The sequence below is a fragment of the Schistocerca piceifrons genome, chromosome 7 (genome assembly GCF_021461385.2).
Source record: "Schistocerca piceifrons isolate TAMUIC-IGC-003096 chromosome 7, iqSchPice1.1, whole genome shotgun sequence".
NCBI classification, from domain to species: Eukaryota; Metazoa; Arthropoda; class Insecta; order Orthoptera; family Acrididae; genus Schistocerca; species Schistocerca piceifrons.
In genome coordinates, this window is record NC_060144.1 from 429,352,353 (window position 1) to 429,365,440 (window position 13,088).

The following is a 13,088-nucleotide window of genomic DNA, read 5'->3' on the forward strand; positions in this document are numbered from 1 at the left end:
AATCCACTATCTTTGCTGGCATACGATCTATGACTTTTCGATGAATCCCCAGAGATGGATATCGGTGTTCTCGCAACCGATTGTTATTGGTTATCTCTTTATGTATTTATCATATATTGACGAAATGCTTTATTAGTAGGTATTATATACAATACAATGTAAGTATTTCTTCATATGTTTAAAGCTTTTGTGAAACGGTTCTGTACCTACCTTTCTGTAATAACTGTTTTGGGTCCTGTATGCCTGACTGGCTATAGCGGACGTAATTCAGAATGCAGTGGGCGGAGCACTGCATATTTAATCAAGAGCTACGTTGTTTTCCTTCGCACTTGACGTTTTTGGAGTTGTAACACCCGCTCCGTTCACAACTACAGCGTGCCATTATGTGATAATTTATTCTTTTAGTATATGTTATATACCATTTTTTTTTTGGTGTTACTACAGACTGTTATTGTCAGACATCCTTCTAAATCCATGCTGTGGCCTGAAGATGGTCACATTCCGACCGAAACCGGTAACCTTCTAAATAAATCTTTTATAGCAGCCGAGACTATTTTTAATCCATTTGCAGAGGTTACATCTTTTGCATACGTGCACATAAAATCATCGGTTTTTCTGTTTTCACAATTACGTTTAAGCTGAAAGTTTTCAATTTCCTGTCACAAATATTCAGCGTGGTATCCACTGAACAAAAGCTACCATCAAGACGACAGTCAAAATAGTGCCATACTTTTAGGAGGATGTTCAACGGAAGGTGAACCACAGACGAAGTCTTTTCCTGACCCATGCAAAAAGATCACATATCGTCAGATCAGTTGACCTTAGAATCGAATGTGTAACACTATATCCTTACGGCCCTTGCGGCAGATACATCGTTGAGGCAACTCACCATATTACTAAAACGCTATCACAGAACCCGCCACCCAGTATCCTATACACTATGTGATCCCAAGTATCCAGACACTCCCAAAAACATGCGTTTTTCATATTAGATGCATTGTGCTGCCACCTACTGCCAGGTACTCCATATCAGCGAACTCAGGATTCATTTGATATCATGAGAGGGAAGAATGGGGCGCTCCGCGGACCTCACGGACTTTGAACGTGGTCAGGTGATTGGATGTCATTTGTGTCAAACGTCTGTACGCGAGATTTCCACGCTCCTAAACTTCCCTAGGTCCACTGTTTCCGATGCAATAGTGAAGTAGAAACGTCAGTCGCCACCTACAGCACAAAAGCGTACAGGCCGACCTCGTCTATTGACTGACTTAGAATCTCGACGTTTGGAGAGGTTCGTAATATGTAATAGGCAGACATCTATCGAGACCATCAACAGGAATTCCAAACTGCATCAGGATCCAGTGCAAGTACTATGACAGTTAGGCGGGAGGTGAGAAAACTTTGATTTCATGGTCGAACGGCTGCTAATAAGCCACACATCACGCCGGTAAATGTCAAACGACGCCTCGCTTGATGTAAGAGCGTAAACATTGGACGACTGAACAGTGGAAAAACGTTGTGTAGAGTGACGAATCACGGTACACAATGGGACGATCCAATGGCAGGGTGTGGGTATGGCGAATGCCCAGTGAACATCATCTGCCAACGTGTGTAATGCCAACAGTAAAATTCAGAGGCGTTGGTGTTATGGTGTGGTCATGTTTTTCATAGAGTGGGCTTGCACTCCTTGATGTTTTGCGTGGCACTATCGCAGCACAGGCCTACATTGATGTTTTAAGCACCTTCTTGCTTCCCACAGTAGAAGAGCCATTCGGGGATGACGATTGCATCTTTCACCACGATCGAGCACCTGTTCATAATGCACGGCCTGTGGCGGAGTGGTTACACGACATTAATATCCGTGTAATTGACTGGCTTGCACAGACTTCTGACTTGAATCCTATAGAACACCTTGGGATGTTTTGGAACGCTGACTTCGTGCCAGGCCTCACCGACCGACATCGATTCCTCTCCTCAGTACAGCACCCCGTGAAGAATGGGCTGCCGTTCCCCAAGAAACCTTCCAGCATCTGATTGAACGTATGCCTGCGAGAATGGAAGCTGTCATCAAGGCTAAGAGTGGGCCCACACCATATAGAATTCCAGCATTACCGATAGAGGGCGCCATGAGCTTCTAAGTCTTTTTCAGCCAGGCGCTTTTGATCACATAGTGTATATTTATTAACATTTTGAATATTTCGTGTAAACATTGTCCGAGTTTAAAAATTCTGAATTACTTTCTGTTTGTAATATAATTACTTCATGTCTGATAATAAAATTTATCTATAAAAAGATGGCTTGAGTATAGGGAACGCTATTTCTAGGTTGTTGGCTGACAACTTCACTAATTATCTGAAGAATAAAATTTTCCTTGAAAATTCTGAAATGGCACGTCAAATTATCTACTACTACAAATACGTTGATTACACATTTTTATTATTAAAAGGAAGTAATAATGACAGAGATGCAACTGAGACGCAGTTATAATACAGTTTAATTGCTAGATTAGAAAATAAAATTTACGGTTGAAATTAGTATGGGAAGTTCGGCAAACTACTTCTGTCTGTATATCAGGATGAACATGGTAAAAGTGCTACAGGAACTTTTCGAAAGAATAGTTGTGCTGAAGTCATTTTAGATTACCATTCTAACCATTCCCGTTGATATGAAAAAGCATTTGATAACTTCTCCATTCATAGGATATTTAAGCTTCTGCTCTCAGATTTTGACCACGAAACAGAATTTGAGTTTAAGCAATATACTGAATACATTGTAAAGTGAACAACTGTCCCAAAGATTATTTACGTAACATTTACAACAGAACCTATAAGAGAAAAGAACAGGCAATAACAAATTTTGTGACTAATACTGTTAATTATAGCAACAAGAAGTTCATTACTTTCTCCTGTTGTGGCATTATTAGTACAAGAATAGCATCTATTTGGAAAAAACAAAAAACAAAATGTTGCCTTTTCCTTTCCAACTGAAAGTAGACGTGGCCATTTGTTGACCAATAATATACATAAAAGTAATTTTCTCCACGAATCAAGAGTATACAATTTATAGTGCCTCGATTGCAATGTCTGTTACGTAGGGCAAACTGAGACAAGGATTGAGACTAGATTTCGTGAGTTTGTGGCATTACACAAGACAGATATAGTTAAAAATCGTATTTTGCTACCCATTTTGTTGACACTGGGCTCGGTCCTCCTTATCTAACCTCGCAAACTGAGGCTGCCGTGCAGAGGTGACAAAGCAGGTTTTTGACCCTCCTTGAAGAAACGGAGATATTTTGTTACCGGAGCCCTCCCTCTGCTCCCTTTCTCTATGAGCAGTTGGCAATATGAAATCCCAAATTTTTGGAAGTTTCTGAAAGCCACTTCATTAGTAAAAAAATTAAGGGAATTTCGTATATGCAACGAGGAACGTACAACACATCGTAAGTACAGCTGTATGTAGTGCTGTGCGACGGCTCATTACGTGAGAACGAAATTCATGGCTCACTAATCAAGCCGTTTTCGCAGTATCCACTGACAATGCCTGTGTCTGTATTATCATTAACACTAAACCTCGTTACACATGTTTCTATCAAAAAAGTGACGAGTTTTTTCTATTTTGTATTTTCCTTGAGATTGTAACACTAGTTTATTAATGAAAATCACACAAATTACTTTCCATAACACAAGGCTGTTAGATAATTATGCACTCAGCGTGCGATATGCATCCATAACATACACTATGTGATCAAAAGTATCCGGACACCCCGAAAAATTCACGTTTTTCATATGAGGTGCATTGTGCTCGACCTCCTACCAGGTACTCCACATCAGCGACCTCAGTAGTCATTAGATATCGTGAGAGAGAAGAATGTGGCACTCCGCGAAACTCAGGGACTTAGAACGTGCTCAGGTAATTGGGTGTCATTTGTGTCATACGTCTGTTCGCGAGATTTCCACACTCAATATCGTTAGGTCCACTGTTTCCGATGTGATAGTGAAGTGGAAACGTGAAGGGAGACGTACAGCACAAAAGCGTTACGTGGCGGCCTCGTCTGGTGACTGACAGAGACCGCCGACAGTTGAAGAGTGTCGCAATGTGTAATAGGCAGACATTTATCCGGACCATCACACATCCAAACTGCATCAGGATGCAGTGCAAGTACTATGACAGTTAGGCGAGAGGTTAGAAAACTTGGATTTCATGGTCGAGCGGATGCTCATAAGCCACACACCACGCTGATAAATGCCAAGCGACGCCTCGCTTGGTGTAAAGAGTGTAAACATTGGACGATTGAAGAGTGGAAAAACGTTACGTGTACTGACGAATCACGGCACACAATGTGGCGATCCGATGGCAGGGTGTGGGTGTAGCGAATGCCCGGTAAACGTCATCAGCCAGCAGTAAATTTCGGAGGCGGTGCTGTTATGGTGTGGTCGTGTTTTTCATGGAGGTGGCTTGCACCCATTGTTGTTTTGCGTGCCACTATCACAGCACAGGCCTACATTGATGTTTTATGCACCTTCTTACTTCCCACTGTTGAGGAGCAATTCGGGGATGGCGATTGCATCTTTCATCACGATCGAGCAACTGTTCATAATGCAAGAGCTGTGGCGGAGTGGTCACACGACAGTAATATCCCTGTAATTAACTGGCCTGCACAGAGTTGTGACCTGAATCCGATAGAACAGCGTTGGGATGTTTTGGAATGTGACTTCGTGCCAGGCCTCACCGACCGACATCGATACCTCTCCTAAGTGCAGCATTCCGTGAAGAGTGGTTTGCCATTCCCCAAGAAACCTTCCAGCACCTGATTGAACGTATGTCTGCGAGAGTGGAAGCTGTCATCAAGGCTAAGGGTGGGCCAACACCATACTGAATTCCAGCATTACCGATGGATAGCGCCACGATCTTGTAAGTCATTTTCAGTCAGGTGTCCGGATACATTTGGTCACATAGTGTATTACTTGTTTTTAATATGTTATCGGTTTTAGTTTTTAAAAAATGTTATTAGTATTGTAATTTGTGGCACCTACTAGTGCATTCGTCCTTCATGTTTTAACAAAAGCACTGTGTGTAATTTAGTATTTAAGAATACCATTGTAATTTGTTGTATCTTTATTGCACTTTATCCTTTCAAATAAATTTAAAAAATGTAGAACACAAATGAGAGTAATATAGACGGCGCTACTCGCTACTGACTTCATTTAGCGAGTTTAGCCGCGTGGAAATGTTTGCAGGAAGCTCAGTTGAACTGATGTTTGTTATCTGTGATGGCAAGTTTATCACGTGCTATTATTATTGCGATGAGTCATCATGACTTGAATACACTGGTATGTACACCTACTTTTTACAAGCTGATACATTTCTGACATGGTCTCCATTTGTATTTCATTGCCTCAGTTTCATCACATTGTTGTATTTATGTAGCACTGAAGATAACTACATGGTAACTGACATCGAATTGCAACAAGCAGGTTAAAAATTTACGACCGATCTGCTATTCCTCCTACCATGAAAATTCAAAATGCTGTCATAAAATGGCTCTGAGCACTATGGGACTTAACTGCTGTGGTCATCAGTCCCCTAGAACTTAGAACTACTTAAACCTAACTAACCTAAGGACGTCACACACATCCATGCCCGAGGCAGGACTCGAACCTGCGACTGTAGCGGTCGCGCGGTTCCAGATTGTAGCGCCTAGAACCGCTCGGCCACTACGGCCGGCGTGCTGTCATAATCTACTAATTAAGAGGTATAATCTTACGTTGATTGTGTAACACAATAAGAGAAATATTACCTTTAGAAACTGTATGTTTGTCTATAGGTACCATTACTGACGGCGCACAAATACACGGACTTCACTCATCCAGTATTTGAGAATGAGAGTACTTAGCGACTTCCAACAAAGTTTATTCATAATTTCAAATTTTCACGAAATTTCTTATCCCACAAAATGATGGAAGGAAAAAAGTTTATCGCTTACTCGCTTTTCGCTGTTCATGCCGTAAAACTTCATCGTCAGGCGTGACGCTTTAATTTATTACTTCTTTACTACGGACTCTATTTGCAACAAACTACGCAGACAACATCCACATATATAATTAAAGTACTTCCAAAATTATGTCATTGCACGACTCATATTTTAGGAAGTGTGACATCATATACTAAATTAGCTTTAGCTTAAACTGGCACGCAACAAAATTTCAACATCAGGCATGACGTTTTCATTTATTACTCCTTATTAATAACTCTACTAGTAACACAATTAGCAATACAGTATATATATACATCACTTAATCCTTCTGCAAAACTATGTCATTGTACGAGACACAGTTCAGGCAACATGATGCCATAAACAGTGAGACACATTAAAAATTAGCTTTGGCTTAAAATGGAGCGCAAATTACCCAGTCTATATTCATGCAGTATTTCATAATGACAGTGCTTAGCGACTTCCAATAAACTACGAACATAATTTGAAATATTTTATATACTTTTTTCCTCGCTTGCATGCTTAAAGGCAAATATTTAACACATTAAATCATTTGTAAAGCAATGTGACGTCTGAAGCTGTGTTATACATTGGAGTTCGATTCTTGAAAGAATCGGAGGCTTACTGGTCACTAAAAACGCGTTTGGTTGCAGCTACCAGCTCGGTGTTTCTCTGTTCTGTTGAAAAATGAAGGTTTCGTTATGTTCTCGCAACTTTGGAAAATACCTGTTCTTCATCATCTTCAGGTACGTGATTCCTGTAACTGTTTTTTCCATAAAACAAAGACGGACCCTTAATATTTTCCCATGAACCTGCGAAATGTACATAGAGTTCCGTGCTTAGCTATGTTATGGCTGTTCATTTTTCCACTTAAATGGAACACTAAGTGTGAAAGGCTGTTGTTTTCCATATCTCCACGCCAAGACGCAGTTTACAAAACTGTATGCGTTGTTGTTTATCGCCATCATGAAAGACTTGTAGTAACTGAATCTTACGTGGTCTGAAACTCGAACGTCGCCGCAAAACACACCAGACAGAAACCTGAGGAGTAGGTGTAGACTTCCGTGGACAACTGGCAAAAGTCCATTTAATATGCTCTGCATCTTGAACGCACAGAGATGCGACGTCTGGATTTCCCGTTTCTACACCTACATATACGTAGATACTCTGCAAATCACATTTAAGTGCCTGGCAGAGGGTTCATCGAACCACCTTCACAATTCTCTATTATCCCAATCTCGTATAGGGCGCGGGAAGAATGAACACCTATATCTTTCCGTACGAGCCTTGATTTCCCTTATTTTATCGTGGTGATCGTTCCTCCCTATATAGGTCGGTGTCAACAAAATATTTTCGCATTCGGAGCAAAAAGTTGGTGCTTGGAATTTTGTGAGAAGAGTCCGTCGCAACGAAAAGCGCCTTGCTTTTAATGATGTTCAGCCCAAATCCTGTATCAATTCTGTGACGCTCGCTCCCATATTTCGCGATAATACAAAACATACTGTCTTTCTTTGAATTTTTTCGATGTACTCTGTTAGTCCTGTCTGCTAAGGATCCCACAATGCGCTGCAGTATTCTAAAAGAGGACGGACAAGCGTAGTGCAGGCAGTCATCTTAGTAGGTGTGTTACATTTTCTAACTGTCCTGCGAATGAAACACAGTCTTTGGTTAGCTTTCCCCACAACATTTGCTATGTGTTCCTTCCAACTACAATTTAAGTTGTTCGTAATTGTAATTCCTAGCTATTTAGTTTGATTTACGGCTTTTAGATTAGACGGATTTATCGTGTAACCGAAATTTAACGAGTTTCTTTTAGCAGTCATGTGGATGACCTCACACTTTTCGTTATTTATGGTCAACTGCCACTTTTCGCACCATTCATATATCTTTTCTAAATCGTTTTGCAGTTTGTTTTGACCTTCTGGTGACGTTATTAGTTGATAAACGACAGCATCATCTGCAAACAACCGAAAACGGCTGCTCAGATTGTCTCCGAAATCGTTCATATAGATGAGTAACAGCAAAGGGCCTATAGCACTACCTTCGGGTTAGTTACTACGAACTGTGACCTCTCTGAAATAGGCAGTTATTTGAAAGTGTTGGTGGCATCGTCGGACGCTCTGAGTGGTAGGAGGTGCATTGCCATAGTTAGGCATACTAACTTAAGTTTTGTTGACATACTTTTCTTTCGAGACTGTCAAAAATTATCTTATATTCATACATCTAAATGTTGCATATAGTCTGCTCATGTTTTTCAACCATAATTTATCCACAACTAACATTAAATTGAAACTTCCTAGCAGATTACGATTCTGTGACGGACAAAGACTCGAACTCGGGACCTTGGCACCCATTCAGGTTCGTCGTTGATCCGTTCACTCAGTTTTTTATTACACAGGTTAGCTAACCCTCTGACCGAACACGCTGAGCTACCGAGTCGGCATGCGACTGAGCTACCCAAGCACGACCCAGGACCTTTCGTCACAGCTTTAGTTCCATCATTACCTCGTCTCCTACCTTCCAAACTTCACAGAAACTCTCCTGCGAACCTTGCAAGACTAGCACTCCTGAATGAAAGGATCTTGCGCGGACATGGCTTAGCCACAGCCTGGGGGATGTTTCCAGAATGAAACTTTCACTATTCCCTGATATGAAACTTCCTGGCAGATTAAAACTGGTTCATACCGAGATTCGAGCTCGGGGCCTTTGCCTTTCGCGGGCAAGTGTTCTGTAGACTCTACCAGTAATTTTCATATCAGCGCACACTCCGTTGCAGAGTGAAAATTTCATTCTGGAAATATCCCCAGGGAAAAATCTTTTCTTCCAGGAGTACTAGTCTTGCAAGGTTCGTAGAGAGCTTCTGTGATGTTAGGAAGATAGGAGACGAAGTTCTGACGGAGGTAAAGCTGTGAGAACGGATCGTGAGTCGTTCTAGGGTTGGTCAGTCGGTAGAGCAGTTGCCAGCGAAAGGCAGAGGAGCTGTACGATCACACAAACGCCCAAAAAGAGCTCGAAATGCTGTGTGATGTGATTGGCGTCTGTGAGGGTACTTGTTTTGGTATAACCGTGCCGCCTCTCGACCATCTCCATTTGCTAGGCCCCACACAAACACCACCTCAGCTTATTTCCGACATGAATACCGGGCCGTTCTGCAACTTAGTGTGTGCTGCGTCAATCACACAGCCTCCTTCACACAAGAGACACGCGACTCGTGGTCAGAGCAACAGTCATTCATCAGCGCCATCTACAGTGGCAAAGATGCATTTCAGGACACATTTTTTCCTCGATTTCCAGTCAGGAACCCGTCCATGCAGCTTGTTCGTTTTATTAATGTTCACCCTGCATGAACATATTTTGAAGTTTTGTGTACTGCGTGTGGTAGAGGAACGGTTCGGAGACGATGCTTGTATCATCATGACAAAGCACTATTTCGCAAAGCAGCATTTGTGAGCAAATTGTTCGTGGACAATATATTTCTGGAAATGGACTGCTGACCAGAGTTCCGAACCGATGACAATGGACAATATTTGCGATGAGTTAGAAATTTGACATGTAACCAAACCCCAGCATCCAACGTCACTACCTCCTCTGGTCTCGGCTCTTGAGAAATAATGGGCAGCCGTTCTTCCACAGACATTCAGCCACCTGATTGAAAGTACCTCCAGCAGAGATCAAGCCGCCGTAAATGCGATGGATGGACACACTCCATATTAATGTCCACTAATAGTTGCCCGGGTACGTTTGTTAATGTAATGTAATGTAGAATGTTACAGACAGACGGCTGAGAGTGAACTTTTAACAAGACACCGAATCGCATGGCCCAGACGCGAATGCCGATACCAGTGTGTTCCAAAAAGGCCGTGAGTGAAAATGCGATTTTGCAGTGGTTCATATCTGGAGTTGTATTCGTCACAGAGATAAGAGGTCAAGTGTTTTGGCTATCCCTTGCCATGACGAACATTTTTATACCTACTGGAAGGACGGGCACACTATAGCTATTCTAAAGTAGTCTACAGGTTGGAACATTAAACATTGCACACGTCTTCAGCCCACAAACATTAAGCAAATCGCTTGGTTCTTTTGCATTAGGTGTGGTCTAGGGAGGACCTTAGGCGTCTTAAAAAAGCACCATTTGTCCATTGGAGGTTCCTCGGAAAACCCGGTAAAGGCATGACTTTGGGTACGAAAAGTACCAGTCATGGAAATGACAACTTCTACAATTTCTGTTCATCCCAAATCGTCGAAGTTACTGTCATATGTTTTCAGGATGATTTTGTTGAGGAAGCTAGAAACCTTTCGTTATCATTATCCGTTACCGCGATCCAGAGGCTTATAGTTATATACTTATGCAAGTAAAATATGCACGTAATATGCGGTGTAGTTTTAACTGATGCAGTGGACACATGACAAGGGTTCTAGGGTCAACGCAAGTGTTCTGAGGTTGCCAAGCTATGTTTTTAGTCAGCATGTTTTCACCAGCCAGACTTCATGACGAACTGTTTCTGTATAATGCCACTTCATGCCTATAAAAATATGCCCAAAGTTGTTCCTCAGTGACTAAAAAATGGGCTGAAAAGGGTCTTGACATGCCCGAAAATAACTTAAAATTACTGCCAAAAAGTTTTTCAAATTGGAAATACTGCGAATTCTGTAAAATATTAAATTAATGTTTTACGCTGTTAAGATACAAGTCATAAGCTGTGGGTTTTCGATGAAGTGCGATCGACGAGCAAAGTACACAGAAAAAAAGCAAAGCGTACGACTTTGTCTAAGAGGGCAGCAGAGAGACAGCGATGCTGGAAGAGAAACCGTGCCTTTGGGAAAGAAAGAGACAAGAGACAGTTGGGAGAAAGTAGCAGTGAAAGAGAAAGAGAGATTAATAAAGACAGTAGCAGTGGGGGCAAGGAGAGACCAGATATTGTTAGACACTGGGACACAATGGCAATAAAATAGAAAAAGAGATGGACGGAGATAGAGACAGTGTGAGCAAAAGAGAGAGGAGACGGTGGAGATGAAAAATACAGATGAGTGAAGACCATACATTGGCTTGGGGTATCTGGATGGAAATTTTAAGTATGTGGTTATAGGGGAAAAAAGTAGTTTGGACCCCACAGATTTCTTGAGATCCGAGGTACGGTGAATCCAGTGACAGTGGGAAAGAAAGAAAAAAGCAGATAGTATAAGTGAGAGAGGACGGCGGCAGTGGGATATACTGTAAATCAGTAGGAGAAAAACGAGACAGTGGGAGGCAGACATAGATAGACAGTGGTAGCGAGTGGGAGAGGCTGAATATTAAGGTTTAACTAGGAAGAGAGACAGGGTAAAAGGATTAAGGATTTAGAATGCCCTGCGTATTAGACAGCGAATTTAAGCTCATTCCGAAATTTTTGATGAGAAAGATGATATGAGGATTGAGGCAGCTGGTTTTCCACATTTCCATCACAGATTTGTAAAGAGGAACATAGCACCTTTTTTGTCGTCTGTCCCGCTGGTTTTAAAAGTATTACCTGCGGATACCGTTGCACTAGCCGATAAAGAGGAGACAACTTGTATCTTGTTTCGCCACTCTGCATTAACGAGCACATTACACTGAAGTGACAGAAGTCATATGATAGCGATATGTAATTACAAATGGCGGTAGCATCGCGTTCACAAGGTATAAAGGGGCTGTGCATTAACGGAGCTGTCATTTAAACTCAGGTGATCCATGTGAAAAGCTTTTCGGCGTGATTATGGCCGAGGTTTTGAACGCAGAATGGTAATTGGAGCTAGACGCATGGGACATTCCATTTCGGAAATATTTCGGAAATTCAGTATTCCGAAATTCACAGTGTTAAGAATGCACTGAGAATACCAAATTTGAGATATTACCACCCACCACGGCCAAAGCACTGGCCGACGGCCTTCACTTATTGACGAAGAACGGCGTGCTTTCCGTAAAGTTGTTAGTGCTAACAGACAAGTATCACTGCACGAAATAACCGCAGAAGTCAATGTGGGATTACGACGGACGTATACACCTGGAAAATGCGGTGAAATTCAGCGTTAATAGGCTATGAAAACAAACGACCGAAGTGAGTGCCTTTGCTAATAGGACAAAATCGCCTACAGCGCCTCTCCTGGGGTCGTGACCATATCGGTTGAGCCATAGACGACTGTAAAACTGTAGCCGGCCGTTGTAACCGAGCTGTTCTAGTCACTTCAGTCCGGAACCGCGCTGCTGCTACGGTCGCAGGTTCGACTCCTGAATCGGGCATGGATGTGTGTGATGTCCTTAGGTTAGTTAGGTTTAAGTAATTCTAAGTTCTAGGGGGACTGATGACCTCAGATGATAAGGCCCATAGTGCTCTGAGCCATTTGAAGCATTTTTGGTAAAGGTTACTTTATTCAGTCGAATGACTGAGTATGGCTTTAGCCTCTCTCTCCCGAACTATCGAACTTTCACAACTGAAATAATGTAATAGCGTTTGCTTCCAGAAGACTATCGCAATAGTACTCTAGAGCGACCCAAGAGCAACTAATTAAACATTTCCAAATCGGAGTTGCATTTTAGGAGCATTGAATTTCCTTTTCGATGCGACTACATCTCTCTTCCATGGTAAGTGTTATCTTTGACCGAATTAACTCCTTGGATATAATCTTCATTGATATGATTTTAAATTTATTCTATAGATGTTTAAAAGATAATGCATGACAACCCTTTCCTTTTATCTCCTCTTTTGTATGTTACTCTCAGTATTTAAGTGTTATAGTTGTTAATTACAACATTATCAGTGTAATTAATTTTTTTATCACCAATAGTTGTTGCCACTGTCAAGATGACTCACTTCACCTACATCTACATCTACATACATACTCCGCAATCCACCATACGGTGCGTGGCGGAGGGTACCTCGTACCACAACTAGCATCTTCTCTCCCTGTTCCACTCTCAAACAGAACGAGGGAAAAATGACTGCCTATATGCCTCTGTACGAGCCCTAATCTCTCTTATCTTACCTTTGTGGTCTTTCCGCGAAATATAAGTTGGCGGCAGTAAAATTGTACTGCAGTCAGCCTCAAATGCTGGTTCTCTAAATTTCCCCAGTAGCGATTC